Below are 18,037 nucleotides of genomic sequence, written 5' to 3' on the forward strand. Positions count from 1 at the left end.
TCTCAAATACCATAAATGCTCAGTTCCTCAAGCTACTCAACTCCCATGAGCTACTCCTCCACACCACCTCAGACAAAAACAAAGATGGTCATATCCTTGATCTTACCATCACACACAAATGTACCACCTTTGTGTTCAAGAATTCTGAAATCCCCCTATCTGGTCAAAATCTTCCCAAATTGACTCCTTGGTAAACCAGTTAAACTCAACACTGTCTTCCTCTCTTGAATTTCTAGGCTCCTTATACATCCAAGTATACCCAGATGAGCCCCAGTCTTAAATCACTGCCACCATTCATTGCCTTTGTGCCTACACACATGCTGTTGAATGAAAGTGGAGAAAATCATGTAATCATCCAGAGTAGGTGCAGTACAAATTTATGCTACATAACCTCAATTGGGCCTTACTACTGCTAGGCAATCCTACTACAGCTAATTTGTCAGCTCACTATTTCATTCTCCACAGTGGTTCTTCTAAACCTTGTCATCCCTTCTTAAACCTCTCATGGTTCTCCCTCCCGCACTCTCTTAGCTGAGAACCTTGCCTCACATTTTATCGAAAAAATGAGGTCATTTGCTGTGAACCCCATCTTCTCCCTTATTTCTCATCCATTACTCAGGGGCTTTCTACCATTTTCTCTTCCTTCACCCCTGTGTCACATGATTAACTTGCTTTACTCCTACCAAGGCTCTCCCCTCTACTTCTAGTGATCCCATTTCATCCCATTTCCCCTAACAGATTATCCCTCCATCATCCCCACTCTTTTACTTAATTTCAATCTCTTCCTTTCTGCTGGGTCATTTTCTACTGCTTACAAACATGTCCTTATCTCCCACCTTCTGGAAAAACCCTCACTTGATTCTTCCATCTCTGCTATTGTCCTATATATTTTCTGCTCTTTGTAGCTAAATTCCTCGTGTATTGATTACTGCAGTAACCTGCTGGTGGTCTGCCTGCCTCATTTCTCCCCACTCCAATCCATTCCCCATTTAGGTACTATAGTTATTTTCCTAAAATTTAAGCTTGATCATTTCACCTCCTTTCTGAATAAACTCTAGTGGCTCCCTATTGCCTCCAGAAACAAACACGAAATTCTCTGCTTGTTATTGAAAGCCCTTCATAACCTAGTCCCTCTCCTCCTTTACCAGTTTTCTTACATCTTACTCCCTGCCACATACTCTTCAATCCATTAATATTGGCCTCCTGACAAACAAGACACTCCATCTCTCGGCTCCAAGCATCTTCTCTTGTTGCCCTCATGCCTAGAATGTTCTTCCTCCTTCATTGTCTATTGACCTCTCTGGCTTCCTTTTGGTCCCAACTAAAACCTCATTTTCTGTAATAAGCCTTCTCTAACCCCACTTAATTCCAGTGCTTCCCCTCTCTTAATTATTTCCTATTTATCTTGAATAGAGCTTGCTTTTAACATATTTGTTTGCATATTGTCTCCTCCATTAAATTCTAAGTTCCTTGAGGGCAAAGACTACCTTTTGTCTCCTTTTGCCTCACCAGAATTTAGCACAAGACCTGACACATAGTAGGCACATAATAAATGTTTATTGTTTGATGACACGTCTAAGGAATGCTTGTAAAGGAGCACTGGTCATTTATATGCATGTCCTGGGTACATGTGGGAGAGGCAATTCTTTTCTCCAGAGGTGCATGGCTCACAATGTCACCTTGCATTTCTTGTCCCATTGTGACCTAAATTCCTTGAAAAATCTTTAGTCATCAGGTCCTTCCACTTCTTTCCTTTCACTTTTTTCATACCTCTTCAATGTTCTGATCTCATTCAACTGAAACTGTTTTCTCCAAAGTTATCAATGATCTATTAAATACCTAATCCAATGACTTTTTCTTAATCCTCCATCTTTTCGACCCCTGCAACACTGAACAATGGACCATATTCTCCTTAGATATATTCTTTTGTCTCAGTTTTTTAAAATAAATTTTTATGTATTTAGAATGTTCCACAAGTTACATGTTAAAATAAATTTTCACATTGATTTTTTGTTTTGTTTTGTTTTTTTGGTGAGGCAATTGGGGTTAAGTGACTTGCCCAGGGTCACACAGCTAGTAAGTGTTAAGTGTCTGAGGCCAGATTTGAGCTCAGGTCCTCCTGACTCCATGGCCAGTGCTCTATCCACTGTGCCACCTAGCTGCCCCCCCCCACATTGATTTTTAAAAACTTTGTGTTCCAAATTCTCTTCCTCCCTCCCTCCCCATCTCTCCTTAAGAACTCAAGAAATTCAATATTGTAATTTAGGCCTCCATCAGTCGCAGACAACCATGGATCAGTGCCTTGAAGAGCCACAGGCCACAGTGTGGCTGTGCAGTCCGATATGGGAGCCGCAGCTCCTGAGTGACTTATAACCGGTAACTGCTGCATCCTGTGTTATATCTACCCCATAAGATGTAGCTGGACTGTCCTCTCCAGGGCGCTGGCCTGGGCAGATCAATTGGAAAACAAGCTGTTGCCCATGCAGCAGGTTTTCTCTCTCTGTGACATTGGTGGATCCAAAGGAGAGGCAGAGCCAATACAGTTTGGCACCAGTGCCACAGCAGGAGTTGCCAAAGGGATGTGATGTCCAACATCCAACTGCCTAAGGGACTCTGACTCCTGATTTTTCCACAGGGTTAACTCCCAAAGCCTTTCCCATATATGGGTATAGCCACAAGGCAGCAGAGGTTTAAAATCAGGGTTTCCTTCCCCTAGGTGGGTTGCCTGCAAAGGCTAACGAGCCCCACCTGCCTGAAGCGACTGATTTTTAAGGCGCCAGTGACTTGCCTTCGCCCCTTCTCCTGTTAGTGGAAACAGTTCTGCCATGAGAAGGCCAGGAGTTGGGCTTCAGTTGTCAGAGGCTATTTGAGAAACACGCTATTGGAGCATTTTGTAGAGAGTGGGAGCTTATCCCCACTCCCACCCTGGCATGACAAACCTTTGGAACCTAGAAATTCAATATTAGTTTTATATATATATATATATATATATATATATATATATATATATATATATATATATATATATATATATGTGTGTGTGTGTGTGTGTGTGTGTGTGTGTGTGTGTGTGTGTGTGTGTATATGTATATATGTATGTATGTATGTATATATGTATATGTATATATATGTGTGTATATATATTGTAACGATTGGAATAACGCCACCTGCTGGATACTTACTGTAGAGGAGTTCTGCCCATGAAGGGAAGGTCTTTGAGGGCAAGACCAGGAGTCAGGAAGTGACGCAGACTAGTGGGAGGAGGAAGGAAGAGACTGGCGCTCAGTCTCGCTCTCTTTTCCTCTGGACTCTGGTGGAGAAGGGAGCTAGAAATGTGCTCTCCCTTTAATAGATAGAAATCTAGGCCTTTCTCTCTCTCTTTACCAAATTCTTATTCTCCTTAATAAATGCTTAAAAGTCTAACTCTTGCTAAAGCTTATAATTTATTGGCGACCACTCATTAGATATTTTAGACAGACTAGCTAGAATTTTAACCCTTAACAGATGGCTGACCACGAAGAGGAAAGCTGAACCTCACTTCTGATCTTCCGGTTGGGTAAGAAATTTCTCCTACCCTTTAAACTGCTAAGTACTGGCGCACTGGCTGTGTTTTCCCTTTAAATTTTTTCGAATGGACCTTTTAAACTCCCTAATTACCCTATTTTTGATTTTAGTCTGTTTAACCAGACAAATGGGAGATAAGATCATGTTAATGCTTTGTTTTTGTGGATTTTCTATTTTTCTTTTTCTTTTTGTTAAAAGAGCCAGCAACATACTCACACAAGGAAATATCTCCCACTCTCCCAACCATGCTTTTTCAGAGAAACCTGAAGAGATTCCTGCTGCTTTTCCCAGTTCCAACACTAATTGTTGCTCTAATTTTGCATGCCTGGAGGCAATGACCCACCCTCTAGAAGCTTTTAATCCCCTAGCACCTGGAGGCAAAGTGGGGGAAGAGGAATCCAGGCCTGAGTTCAAAATCAAGTCGGATTCAAATTGCGCTGGTCCCTCCCCTCCTCTCCAGACCCCACCCTCTACTCCTCCTATGGCCAAGCCCATAGCTTCCCCTGCCTGGGAAGTCCAGAGATCTGATGCGCATGCTCAACTTTTTCTACCTGCATTTGCAGCTTCAGGCTCAGCCCTTCCCTGGCCTGGCTGTGCTTTTGAGACAATCTTAGAAAACTCTTTAAATTCCAGATATGCTCGTTTTGTTCATAATTTTGCTAACCTGCTTTTGTCTTTAATTAGTAATCTTATAAAGCATTTGTATGGTGAAAAGCCCGACAGACAATGTAGAGGGGTTAAAGAAGAAAAACTTAAGCTGAATAAGAATGACAATCATCAACATAGTTCAAGACTCTGCTTCTTTTGCCATGGAAGGGTATATATTTTAGAGAAATGTAGAAGTAAGCAGCAAGGTATTGATATGAGTGTTGGGGATTTTAGATATCGGAATCAAAAGTGTTCTGAATTCACTCAGAGTATTAATGTCAGTTCAGAGGTTACATAGGATTTCTATGCTATTATATATACATTTTGAAATTAATGGTATGGGTTTATTTTCATAGAGATTTTCATGCTTTTGAGATTGTGTCTTATACTTAGTTTTTAAAACAAGGAGAATATTTGTAAAAGCTTTTTATAGTCATGTGATCAAGTTTATATTTTATAGTACTCTTATTAATATTAAATTCATATTCATTTAGATTTCCCTAGTTTGAATTTCATTGTCTTTTATTATTCCACGTGTATTTTCTTCTATTCATTCATCTATCTAATTTTGAAACATGGTTTTGATTTCATAATACAATGTTAATTCTAGGAGTATTGTGCTCCCATATTCTGAGTTATTTGTTTTTGCTATTTTTTCTCAACTGATTATTTGATCAAACTCTTTAAAGCATTTCCCTGGCAAATTGTTTGCCATGGCAAGTGTAAATTGATTCTAGAAGTATTATTTTTGATAAGCATATTCCAAAAAAAAAAAAGAGAGGAACATTTGTAAAAGTTGTCTTTGAGATTGTGTTGTGCTTTAACTTGTATTTAAATATGTTCAGATTTTTCAAAAAAGTAATTGTATACTAAGTTAAAAAAAGGGGTATTATTTGAAATTGTTGCATAATTATATATTGTGTTCTGAGTCAAGATGTATTCACATTTTTTGCAATCATTTATTATCCTCAATTTTTAAATCCATATGAGACTTGGATTATGGGAACTTATCATTTAAGACATTAATTGCCTTTATTCTGAGTTATCAGATGCCAGTTGGCCAAGATGCCATCCAATCACAAGAGGAATACATGCAAGAGCAGACACTGAACTGTCACATGAGGGGAGACATGCATGAAGTCAAGGTATGGCCGAGGGAACGGCTTTTGACAAATGTTGAGGTTGGATTCTCTTGGTTTAATATTTTATTCTCTTTTTCCCCACAATATTGTACAGATGGCTGGAAGTATTCATCCCACCCATCTCACTTCTACACCTGGCTTCTATGCTCCCTCCTATATGCCTGATGCCATGGACATCTCAATCCCATGCATCTGATTAAGTCTGACTCAGTTTCTTCCAATATGTTCGGTGGCATGGACATATATTCCATCCACCTATTTTAAGCCTGGCATACTGTATGGGCAGTACATATTGCTCAAGTGTGGGAATGCTCATATCCCATCATTTCTCTGTTCTTTTATGGTAACCCCCATAATTATCTCAGGTGTCATGATAAATACAGTGTTGAATTTGGCCTTGACACCTGTTACCAATTATATTAGATTTTTTAATTTCTCATAATGGCATGAGGATAATTAGGCAGATGATGCAAAAAGTGATGAAACAAAGATAAAAATTATTTTTAAAAATTAATATCGCAGCAATTGTCTTCTCAATTACTCTCCATAAGGGGGGACTATAATAATAATATAATTTTAAAGAATGGTTCAATTTTTGTTTTATTGTATGTTTCACGTGTTAACAACTAAGATTCTGTATTCCCTTAGACATGTTTTTGAGAACTTTCATTGTTTGATTTGATTATTGACAAAGCTATTTTAAAGTTGTGTTAAGCTCAATTTTGTAGGAAATTTTCCTGGCTGATTACCAGTATCCACACATCAACCCCTGAAAAGACTTCCATTCCACGACTACACCTAGAGGACATCTGAGAAAAGACTTTCAGAGACTTTAAATGAACAGTTTTGATTTGTTCTTTTTGTTGGTTTTTTTCTCTTTCTGTTATAATATACACCATCTGTAACATGTATTCTCTGCAGAGGCCCTCCCTTTGCAAGACTAATGTCAAAGCGTCGGTTCATGAGGACAAAAAAAAAAAAAAAATCGCCCCTCTGGACAAAACTTTTCTCTCTTCCTTTTCTATATTGTTGTTCACATATTATTAGTTAGCAATAGTTATCATATTGTTTTTACTGTTCCGTCAAGGAAACATTTTGTTTCTTGAGGAACAACAGGGGGGACTGTAACGATTGGAATAACGCCACCTGCTGGATACTTACTGTAGAGGAGTTCTGCCCATGAAGGGAAGGTCTTTGAGGGCAAGACCAGGAGTCAGGAAGTGACGCAGTCTAGTGGGAGGAGGAAGGAAGAGACTGGCGCTCAGTCTCGCTCTCTTTTCCTCTGGACTCTGGTGGAGAAGGGAGCTAGAAATGTGCTCTCCCTTTAATAGATAGAAATCTAGGCCTTTCTCTCTCTCTTTACCAAATTCTTATTCTCCTTAATAAATGCTTAAAAGTCTAACTCTTGCTAAAGCTTATAATTTATTGGCGACCACTCATTAGATATTTTAGACAGTTTAGCTAGAATTTTAGCCTTAACAATATATATATATATATATACAGTAGTGAAAAACACTTCCACATTAGAAATAACAAAAAAAATTATACTTCAGTCTGTGTTCAGATACCATCATTTCTTTCTCTGTAGATGGACTGCATTTTTCATAAGTCCTTCTGATAGCACCCTACTCATCATTTTTTACAGCACAATAGTGTTCCATCCTAATCTCATCCTACAATTTGTTCAATCATTCCCCAATTGATGGCTATCACCCCAATTTCGAATTCAATTTTTTAAAAATCCCTTTTAGGGTACCAACCTGGTACTGGTATTGTTAGGTCAGAGAGTATGCATGGTTTTGTAATCCTTTGGTCATAGTTCCAAACTGCTCTACAGAATGTTTGAATAAGTTTACAACTTTACTAAGAGTGTATTAATATCTCATTTTCCCCATATCCCCCACAATACTTGTCATTTTCCTCTGCTGTCCTATTATCAAATCCAAAAGGTAGTACCCAGAATTGTTTTGACCCAAATCTCTCCAATCAATAATGAGTTAGAGTATTTTTTTTAATATGGCGATAGGTGGCTTTAATTATTTCATCTGAAAAATTCGTGTCTTTTGATCATCTATCAATTGGGGAATGGCTCTCTTTTTAACAAATTTTATTCAGTTCTGTATGTGTTTGAGAACTGAGGCCTATAAGACAAACTTGCTTCAAATCTGCTTTTCTGGTTACTATTTCTAACTGTATTACCCTCCATCCTATTCCCTCCCCATGGCATTTACTCTATTTTCTATCTTCTTTCATCTTATTCCTCCTCAAAAGTATTTTGCTTCTTAATGCTCCCTCCCCCAATCTGCCCTCCCTTCCTTCACCCCCTCCATCCCTTTCCCTCCCACTTTCCCACAGGGCAAGATATATTACTATACCCACTTGAGTGTGTATGTTATTCCCTCTTTGAGCCAATTCTGATGAGAGTAAGGCTCAATCATTCCCCAGCTTTGCCCCATCTTCCCCTCCACTCCTTAAGCTTTTTCTTGTCTCTTTTATGTGAGATACTTTACTTCATTCCATCTCTCCATTTCCCTTACTCCCAGTGCATTCCTCTCACCTTTTAATTTTATTTTAAAGATGTCATCACAGGGAAGCTAGATGACACAGTGGACAAAGCACCAGCCCTGGATCCAGGAGGACCTGAGCCCAAATCTGGCCTCAGACATAAGACACTCACCAGCTGAGTGACCCTGGGCAAGCTACCCAACCCTGACTGACCCACAAGACAAAACAAAACAAAACCCAATAAACAAGAAATAAATGCTTTACACATATCATCCTTTCATATTCAATTCAAACCTGTGCCCTTTATCTAAATATATTCCATTCAGCTGCCCTAATACTGTGAAAGGTCTTATGAGTTAGAAGTATCATCTTCCCATGTAGGGATGTAAATAGTTTAATCCTTTAACATCCCTCATGATTTCTTTTTCCTGTTTATCTTTTTCTGTTTCTCTAGGGTCTTGTATTTGAAATGAATGCCTGAAAGTCCTCTTTTTCATTGAAGTCCCATTTTTTCCTCTGAAAAATTGCAATCAGTTTTGCTGGGTAGGTGATTCTTGGTTGTAATCCAAGTTCCTTTGTCCTCTGGAATATCATATCCCATGCCCTCTGATCCTTTAATGTAGAAGCTGCTAGATCTTGTGTTATCCTGACTGTGGCTCCACAGTATTTGAATTGTTTCTTTCTGGTTGCTTGCAATATTTTTTCTTTGACCTGGGAGCTCTGGAATTTGACTATAATATTCCTGGAAGTTTTCATTTTGGGATCCCTTTCAGGATGTGATTGATGGATTCTTTTTTGGGGGGGGGGCAATGAGGGTTAAGTGACTTGCCAAGGGTCACACAGCTAGTAAATGTCAAGTGTCTAAGGCTGGATTTGAACTCAAGTCTTCCTGAATCCAGGGCTGGTGCTCTATCCACTGCACCACCTAGCTGCCCAAAACTCATCCTTTTTTGTGGGTCATTGAAGGTTAAGTGACTTGCCAAGGGTCACACAGCTAGTAAATGTCAAGTGTCTAAGGCTGGATTTGAACTCAGGTCCTCCTGAATCCAGGGCCAGTGCTTTATCCACTGCGCCAACTAGTGGATTCTTTCAATTTTTATTTTATCTTCTGCTTCTAGATATCAGGATAATTTTCCATGAAAATTTCTTGAAAGATGATGTCTAAGCTCTTGTTTTGATCATGGTTTTTAGGAGTCCAATAATTTTCCAATTAACTTTCCTAGATCTATTTTCTGGCTCAGCTGTTTTTCTAAGGAGATATTTCCATTGCCCTCTATTTTTTTCATTCATTTGGATTTGCTTTATTGTGTCTTGATTTCTCATAAAGTCATTAGCTTCCATTTGCTCAATCCTAATTCTTAAGCAATTATTTTCTTCAGAGAGCTTTTGTATCTCCTTTTCCAATTGGCCTTTCAAGCTGTTGACTTTTTTTCATGGCCCTCCTGCATCACTCTCATTTCTCTTTCAATTTTTCCTCTACCTCTCTTCCTTTACCTTCAAAGTCCTTTTTGAGCATTTATATGGCCTGAGACCAATTCATATTTTTCTTGGAAGATTTGGATGAAGGAGCTTTGACTTTGTTATCTTCTTGTGAGGATGTGTTTTGATCTTCTTGTCACCAAAGAAACTTTCTGTGGTCTGCATTTTTTTTCTGTCTGTTCATTTTCCTAACCTATTTCTTGACTTTTAAGTCCTTCTTAAAGTGGGGCACTGCTTCCAGCTTCAGGGGGTCCAAGTCAGTGCGTTTTAAGGAGAGACATGTTCTGCACTTCCTTGGCCTGTGTTCTGGTCTGTAATAGCCTCAGGCCTGCTTTATCTTTAACCTAGGAACAGAAATCTGGTTCACTATGGTTGAAATCTTAGGTGTGCCTGTGCCCTCCTCCGCCTGTGATGCTGCCACTAAAGACTGCCTCCTGGTTCTGAGCATGGGTAACACAACAGAGTTCTGCATCAGCACCAGCAGAGACCACCGCTATCTCCCTTCAGCTAACTGCTCAACCCCCCTCACCAATTCCTTGAGATGAGTTCCAGAAGTAGCCACCCCTGCCTCCAGCATGGCCTGCCTGAGGCTGGATTTGCACTGTGGCCTGGGGCTGGATCTGCACAAGCCATGGGGCTGGGATCCACTCTCACCCCAGTACAACAGACCTTTTCTGCTGACTTTCTAATTTTTCTTTGACTGGAAAACAATATTACCCCATCCTTTTGTGGATTCTGCTGTTCCAGGAATTGTCTATGATATTATTTAGAGGTATTTGGAGGGATCCTGTGGGGAGCTTGGTGAAGTTACTGCCTTTCCTCCACCATCTTCGCTCCACCTACTTGTCTCAGTTTTAATAATGTTTTCCCTTGGTTCTCCTCATGCATGTTTGTCCCCTCAGTATTTTTTACCTATAGCATTGTTATTAACTGTAAGTGATTCTCAAGTTTAAGATCTGAATCCTTCTCTATTTTGTTCTTATATATTTGGTGATCACATCAACTGCAATAGATTCATCTACCATCTCTATGAAAGAATTCCCAGACTTATATAGCTACCTTTCTTGAGTTTTGCTTGTGCATCACCAATTTCTTATTGGACATTTTGAATTAAATGTCCTACAAGTAACTCTGACTCAAAGTGTCTGGAACAGAATTTATTTTCTCTCCCAATACCATCATGTCTTCCAAATTTCCCTCTTACTATGAAAGGAACCACTACTGCCCCAGTCACTCCAATTTGCAACCTGGTATAATTCTTAACATCTAATTTTCTCTCACCCACATAGCTAGTCATTTCTAAGTCTTGTCCTTTCTGCTTTTGCATCTCCCATGTATCCCTCTTCTCTGCACTGACATAATCACTCAGCACATCCCACTTGTACACTTTTTAATAACCTAATTGGTTTCCTTGATTCAAGTCTTTCTATACTTCAATCCATCCTTCAATCTGTGGCCAAAGTGAATTTTCTAAAGCATAGGACTGACCATGTCACTATACAAACACTTGATAAACTCTAGAAGCCCCTTACTAATTAGAGGATCAAACTTAAAATTGTTTAGCATTTAAAACCCCTTCCTAGTGTAAGGTTGGGTTAATTGAGTCAATTAATTTTTTTGTACATTATTTGGATCAATGGGGTCTCATAGTTGCTAATTACTCCCTCTAAGCACTCTGAGATGAGCCAAAGCCTTAGATGGGCCCTTCTCCATCCTCTCCAATTTAGACCCAGTATATCAAAGAAAGCAGTCTTGAAGTATTCCAGGCGGGATCCAGTGGGCACTGGGGACCTTGACTCAGCTGTGGGAGAAAGATCCTAGGCCAAATACAGCCAGAGTATTCCCTGAAACCTATGGCAAAAAGACACCCCATGGTAGCCCCTGAACTAAGCAGGAATGTAGAGCCATGGCAGATCCAAGAATTGGGGGAAATCCCAGAGGCCTGTGTCAAGAGGGAGCCTCTAGGCAGAGCCTATTACTGGAGCAGACCTGGAGTCCCTGGAAGAAGGGGCCTAGTCTGATCCATTATACTCAAAAATAGGATGGTCATATCCATATAATTCAGTCACAGAGGCTGATCCAAATGCAGGTCCCTTCATGAACAAACCAAGATAAACTCTGAATACCAAGAAAAAATACTTTGATTTGGGAGATACTAACTGGATAAACACCTAAGAGGTTAGTGACTTTACAACAATTCCAGGTAAAGCTTCAGTGTTTGAGGCTGTATTTAAACTCAGGTCTTCCTGACTCCAGACCCAGTACTTAACCCACTTACTGTACTACATACTCCCTTTTTTGTACTATATGATACAGCCCAAAAGGCACTCTGTATACCACACATGACACTCCAGATCCAAACTCTTTGCCTTTGTACTTGCTATTCCCCATGTTTGAAATGCATTCTTTCTTCACCTTAACCTCATAGAATCCATGTATTAACTTTTGTGTACCATCTACACAAAGACTTTTTTGATCCCTACCACCACCACCCAATTAATAGTGCCTTCCCTCCCTAACTTGTACTTGACTACACTGTATTTATATTATGTTATTCCCTATATGGATATACCTATATCTATTTGAGCACAATTCATTATTCTGTTTATTTCTATACATATTATAATCTATACATAATCTATATGTTAATATCACCTCCCCTAATAGAATGTCAACTCCTTAAGAAGGCTTTTCTTAGGGGCAGCTAGGTGGCATAGTGGATAAATCACTGGCCTTGGATTCAGGAGGACCTGAGTTCAAATTCAGCCTTAGACACTTGACACTTACCAGCTGTGTGACCCTGGGCAAGTCACTTAACCCTCATTGCCCGCAAAAAAAAAAAAGAATAAGGCTTTTCTCATCTTTCTATTTGTACATCCATAATTTAACACAGTGCCTGGTAAACAGTAATTATTTAATAAATGTTTTTTGGGTGATTGAGTGATTAAGGACCCTTATAAACCCTACAGCAGCCCTAGGCTTTTATGGCACCTGGGGCTTCTATGTGCTCTCCTCTTTCACCCCCTCTTCTATAGTAGTAGTGGCAGAATGGTTGTGGGTGAGGAGGAGAGAAAGAAACTTGGAGATAATTTCCCTTTTTCTCTTTGTATTTTGTTGTTATTCATCTTGGTTTTCATCAAATTTCAAATATTTAAGATGCTAATATCCACATTTGGATGCCTTCTGAATACCTTTGAATTTTAATTATCCATATTCTATTCCCTAGATTGGCAAACTGTCAGAATCAGGGAAGAAAGATTCCTTTCTAACCATTTGGACTCTTCATATCTTCATTCACAGGATGTCTGGTTCTTCCATGTGTTAATCAGGCTAGAAATATAATTGACTAAATTAAAGCATGTATCCCTAGCTACATGAAATTTCCTTGAGTTTATTCCTTAAAGGGAATTCCTTGAAGTCTATTCATTATCAACATTTTCTCCATCCATTCTAATCTCCACTTACCAGAGGTGTGTCTGAGAAGCATGGGAAACTTTTCTTTCCTGACCCCTGGAGACAAAATTAAAAGAGGGAGGGTGGCAGGGAAATATGTGTCTCAGCCTGGTGCCTCCTGGGGCCCTAGTTTAGGGATATAGTTTCATACTATTTTGCTCACCCTTGTGGCCAGAGGCTTCAGAGCAGCAAGCTCAGAAACTCTCTAACTCATGCCAGGTCCCTGTGTATCCTGAGATCACTTCCAGTATAAATCTTCCCTCCCCTGATCAGCTAAGTATAGGATTAACATAGACACTAGAAAGTGTTCTAGAGGCTTGAGATAAAAGAAGATTCCAGGCTGTGGAAAAAGTTGGTAAGTTAACTTTTTGTTAGCATTTGACTGGGTATTCTCCAAGCAGGGTGGCAACAATAAAGAGAGGGAGATTGGGTTTAAGCCAGTGGAACCCCAGTGACTGAGATTGGATCTTGAAGAATAGGAGATTCCTATAACCTGAGGGGGTGGTGACAGCAAATTAATAGTGCCTATTCTAAGAGAATCAAACATTAATGAAAATACCTCCCACAGCAGAAACACAAGCGCAAACACAAACATGCAGAAACAATCCATTTAGGAGACTAGGAACATAGATGAATAAGTAGAAGGTATATAAAAGCATGTGTAGTCTACCCCTCTCATTTTATAGGTAAGGGAACTGAGGACCAGGGAAGTTAAGTGAATTGCCCAGGGTTACTGGGTAGTAAACATTAAAGGCAGGATTTGAACCCAGGTGCTCTGACTCCAGAACCATGGGTTTTTCTACTTTCATTCTGCCTGTATGTATGCACATGCAAACCTAAAATTATATACATGATGACATACCTATATACACAGAAACAAAGACATGCACAAATGCATATTCAAAGAAGCACATTTTACATGAAATCATGAATGGATACATAGCCACACGCACACATGTATACACACATACATAAACACATGCTTCACACGGACACACAGACACAAAAGAAGCTACCAAGGTTAATGCCTACAAGCAATTATAAGGTTTTTCTTTCCTTTTTCTTTTTTTGGTAATTTTAAACATTTATTTTAAACTTACATACAAAATGCAAAAAGAAAAAAAAGTTGCCATGTACACAGCAGAATATGGGAGGATTCAATGAAAAACAAATTTCCATTTCAAGAAAACCTATATAATAAATACTATGTATTGTTTTCAAAGCTACAAAGTTGTCTTTGCTTTCTTATTAGTTTTCTTTTTGTTCTTTGCTGTGCACGTTTTATTTATTTTTCCCCTCTCTCCTCCTCCCCCCCAAAGAAGGGCTACAATTAAGTGTGGCTATATATACATATACACACATATGTACATATATTTATAAACATACAGATACATACACTCATACATATATATGTAAGATCATCTTCCACCGGTCATCTGCTTCTCTGAAGGTGGATAGCATATTCCTTCATAAGTCGAAGTCTTTCCATGTTTTTCTACATCAACCAGCTCATCATTTCCTACATCAAAGCAATAGTCCAACCCAATCATATCCTGTTTGAGAGAGTGTCTATGAAAGTCTCCCCCCACCACCACCAATTTTCTGCATTCCTTCTATTCTTGGTTTTATTTATACAAGAAAATTTTAATTTATGATCACTGAAATTGTCCATTTTACTCTTCAACAATGCTCTCACCTTATGATATAGTTTGAGGTCTGATACTGCTAAATCTACTTCCTCTACATCTTTTTTCCCCTAGTTTCTAGTTCCTGAGTTTTTGTCCTTCCAAATGAATTTTGTTATTATTTTCTTCTGTCAGGAAAAAAAAGTTTTAGTAATTTTATTGAGATGACTTTGAATAAATAGATTATGTTGGGGGCAACTAGGTGGCACAGTGGATAAAGCACCAGCCCTGGATTCAGGAGGACCTGAGTTCAAATCTGGCCTCAGACACTTGACACTTACTAGCTGGGTGACCCCGGGCAGGTCACTTAACACCCATTGCCCCACAAAAAAAATGATGTTGACTTTACCTACCCATGATAAAATATTACTTCAATTATTTGGATCTAAGTTTATTTCTATAAAAAGTGTTCTATAGAGGAGGGGCAGCAAGGTGGCACAGTGGATAAAGCACCAGCCCTGGATTCAGGAGGACCCGAGTTCAAATCCAGCCTCAGATACTTGACACTTACTAGCTGTGTGACCCTGGGCAAGTCACTTAACCCTCTTTGCCCTGCCACCCCCCCCAAAAAAGTATTCTATGTTAATGTTTATAAACATTATAAATTATATATAGTTCCTGTGTCTTTTTTGGCAAGTATACGCTTAGGTATTTTATACTGTTTGCTTATTTTAAATTGTCTAAAACAAAATTGAATACTATTGCTGACACAAAGCATAGTTTTTCTATTTTTCTCTTTTAATTAAATCTATTTTAACTTTAACTTTGCCTGAGATCATGATTACTCTCCCTACTTTTTTACATAATAAATTCTACTGCCCTTTATTTTATCTTTGAGTGTCTCTCTCATTTTTATGTTTCCTGAATATTGTTGAATTTAAATGTTTAATCTGCTACCTGTTTCTGTTTTATGGGTAAATTCATCCCATTCACATTCTAAACTATAATTACTTATTGTATATTTTCCTCCTTCCTATTTTTCCTCACTATCCTCCCTCACTCCTATGCTTTACTTCTACCCACTCTTGCCCTCCTATTCCTTAACCTACCCAACCCTCAAAGAGTCCCTCCCTTATGCTCTCCTCCTTCACCCTATCTCCTTGTCATCTTATTTCTTTCTGAATTTAGAAGAATTTTATACCTTTCTACATTATATTATTCTCTCTTTAACCCATTCATGATTAGAGTAAGGTTCCAGCAATAACCACGTTCCCCCACTACCCTCTTCTGTATCAACTTTTGCTTTTATGCCTCATTTATATGAGATAATTACTCCTCTTTCTCTCTACACATTTTTTTTTTTGTGGGGCAATGAGGACTAAGTGACTTGCTCAGGGTCACCCAGCTAGTAAGTATCAAGTGTCTGAGGCCGGATTTGAACTCGGGTCCTCCTGAATCCAGGGCTGGTGCTTTATCCTCTGAACCACCTAGCTGCCCCAACAGTTTCATTTTTTGAGTCATCCCATCATATCTAGTTCAGTTCAAGCCTTCCTTCAAACTATCCAAATAATGATCACAGTCCTAAGAGTACTGTTAATATTTTCACATATAAGAAAGAAATTATTTGTCTTTTTTGAGTCCCTTATAATTGGTCTTTAGTGTTTGCCTTATATTTTTCCTGGATGTTATCTGTCAAATTTTCCTTTAAGTGCTGCTGTTTTTGTCACAAAACTCTCAAAGTATTTAAATTACTTAAATGTCCTTTTTCTTCATTTAAGATTATACTTGGGCAGCTAGGTGGTGCAGTGGACAGAGCACTGGCCCTGGATTCAGGAGGACCTGAGTTCAAATCTGGCCTCAGACCTTTGACACTTAATAGCTGTGTGACCCTGGGCAAGTCACTTAACCTTGATTGCCTCACCAAAAAAAAATTATACTTAATTTTGCTGTGTTACTTACTCTTGGTCATAACCCCAGCCTTTTATATTTCTATGCAATGTAGTATTATTCTAAGATTTATGGCCCTTCAACATAGTACTTGCTAGGTCTTGTCTAATTCTTATTGAAGTTCCATCATATTTAAATTGTTTGTTTTTCTTGTTGCTTCCAATATTTTCTCCTTAACCCGGGAGCATTGAAACTTGGCTATGATATTACTGTATATTTTCCTCCTGGAATCTCAGGTGGTGATCAATGGATTTTTTCTATTTCTGCTTTGCCTTCTTGTTCTAGAACTTGAGGGCAATTTTCCTTGATAATTTCTTGGAATATTATATCAAGATTATTTTTTAACCATAATTTTCAGGTAGTTTGAGTATTCTTATATTATTCTTCCTTGCTATTTTCTCCAGATCAGTTGTTTTTCTGATGAGATTTTTCAGTTTCTCTTCTTTTTTTCATTCTTTTGGTTTAGTGATTTCTTGGTGTCTTTGAACGTCACTAGCTTCCCCTTGTCAGATTCTAGTTTTCAAGGAATTATTTTATTCCTTAAGTTTCTGATTCTCTATTTCAAGTTTCTTGACTTTCTTTTCATAATTTTCTTGATTTTCTTGGATTGCTCCTGTTTTTTTCTTATTTGATTTTTGAAGTCCTTTTTAAGTTCTTTCAAGAATTTGTTTGTGCTTGGAATCATTTGATGTTTCTCATTGGAAAAAGGAGTGGCTATTTTAACTCCATTATATTCCTTCATATATGAACCCAGATCTTCTCTATCCCCATAGTAACTATCTGTAATTGAGTTTTTTCTCCTTTACTTACTCATATCATTCATTTATTCATTCATCCATCTAACCATTTGTTTATTCATCCATTTATTTATCCATTCATTAACCCATTCATTAATTCATTAATTCATTCATTTATTTGTTTGTTTACTTGTTTGTTTCGGTTTGGTTTTAGAAGTTATTTTTCTGAGGTCTATTTCTTAGGGCCCAACTCTGGGCTCTCCTCTCCACTCCCAAGCCATGACTAGGGCCTGCAGCCGCCCTGTCTAAGAAATGATCTTGTTCCCAGTGGTTCCTCCTCTGCCTGCAAACTACAGCTGTCTTCTCTGCCCTGGAACTGAAACCATGGACTCTGCTCTACTTTAAGTGCCCACAGTCTCAGGGTCCCTGCCCCTTGCTAGTGAAATCACCAGGTGTGTGCTAGCTCCTCCCCAAAGTCACAGCTCAAGATGCATGTGGTCAGTCCAGCTGTACTTGGGGTCCCTTGACAGTGGAAGGTGTTTCAGTCTTCTCAGCAGTCAGACCCCTGCACTGTCTGTGACATGAAAGTTTTTAAGGCTGAGGTTGTTTCTCATCCCAGCTGCCCCCAGGGCTTCTTATTTATTGATTCTTCAGTCAGCCTGGAGAAGTTTGCACTTCACTTAAGTTCATACCTCTGCACCTCAAGGTTGGATCTTTCTTGGTGTCTTCTCTAATTGTCTAAGGAGGGCAACTGTTTTACCCTGTGTTCATTTCTGCTACTCCGAGGTAATGTGCTGTCTTTTTTTTTGTGGAGGAAATTTGGAAAGCCAAAGTTCTCTGAGCTACTCTACTATCTTCCCAGAATCCTCTCCAAAGGCCTTTCTGTTCTTATTCACTCCTTTCCTTTCCCGTATCTAGGGTGTAGAGACTCAGAATG

The sequence above is a fragment of the Dromiciops gliroides genome, chromosome 3, assembly GCF_019393635.1.
Source record: "Dromiciops gliroides isolate mDroGli1 chromosome 3, mDroGli1.pri, whole genome shotgun sequence".
Lineage (NCBI taxonomy): Eukaryota > Metazoa > Chordata > Mammalia > Microbiotheria > Microbiotheriidae > Dromiciops > Dromiciops gliroides.